Below are 740 nucleotides of genomic sequence, written 5' to 3'. Positions count from 1 at the left end.
GTAGGAAGCTTTGATATTGGGTGTCATGGATCTTTGGTCTGGTCCAGCAGGACCAGATCTCGGGTCTTTAATCCCAGACACGAAGAATCTGGAGTCCACAAATCAAGAATGAGCAGAATTAAAGTCTGATAAAACCTTAAAGACCATCCCATTTTCTTATAGCAGGAGCTTCTGTGAGCCACAACACACATTTTCAGATACAAGAAGTGTTTTTTCCTCTGTTGGCAGATATATATTTAACACTGGTACTGAAAGAACAAGGGGAGAGAGGGTGTATTGCACAATGGTTGGTTGGCAACCTTCAGTCTCAAAGGTATAAGCCTACAGCACCCGGTATTCCCAGGCGGTCTCCCATCCAAGTACTAACCAGGCCTGACCCTGCTTAGCTTCCGAGATCATGGTATAAGCCTACAGCACCCAGTATTCCCAAGCGGTCTCCCATCCAAGTACTAACTAGGCCTGACCCTGCTTAGCTTCTGAGATCAGATGAGATCAGGCATGTTCAGGGTAACAGTTGCTGCTATTGAGACCAGGAGAACCAGCAGCATTCTTCCAATATTTATCAAAAATGAAGTCACTTATATTTTATCTTGCTTTATACAAGAGCTATTTGCTTTCAGTGGATCCTGCGCGTGATCCTGCAATAGGCTGCATCCAAGAGCGGTTAGTTAATAATTACTGCTTTATATGCGTGTTTACATATAGGCCTTTCTAATGCTTATGAGTTTTTTATTTAAAGC

The 740-nt window shown here is 43.1% G+C and overlaps 1 pseudogene; it reads right to left on the bottom strand.

The window, feature by feature from the left end:
* Positions 1-405: 405 nt before the first annotated feature.
* LOC136656255 (5S ribosomal RNA) lies at positions 406-525 on the bottom strand (annotated as a pseudogene).
* Positions 526-740: the final 215 nt, after the last annotated feature.

The sequence above is a fragment of the Tiliqua scincoides genome, chromosome 6 (genome assembly GCF_035046505.1).
Source record: "Tiliqua scincoides isolate rTilSci1 chromosome 6, rTilSci1.hap2, whole genome shotgun sequence".
Lineage (NCBI taxonomy): Eukaryota > Metazoa > Chordata > Lepidosauria > Squamata > Scincidae > Tiliqua > Tiliqua scincoides.
This window is presented reverse-complemented; position numbering and strand designations above follow the sequence as displayed.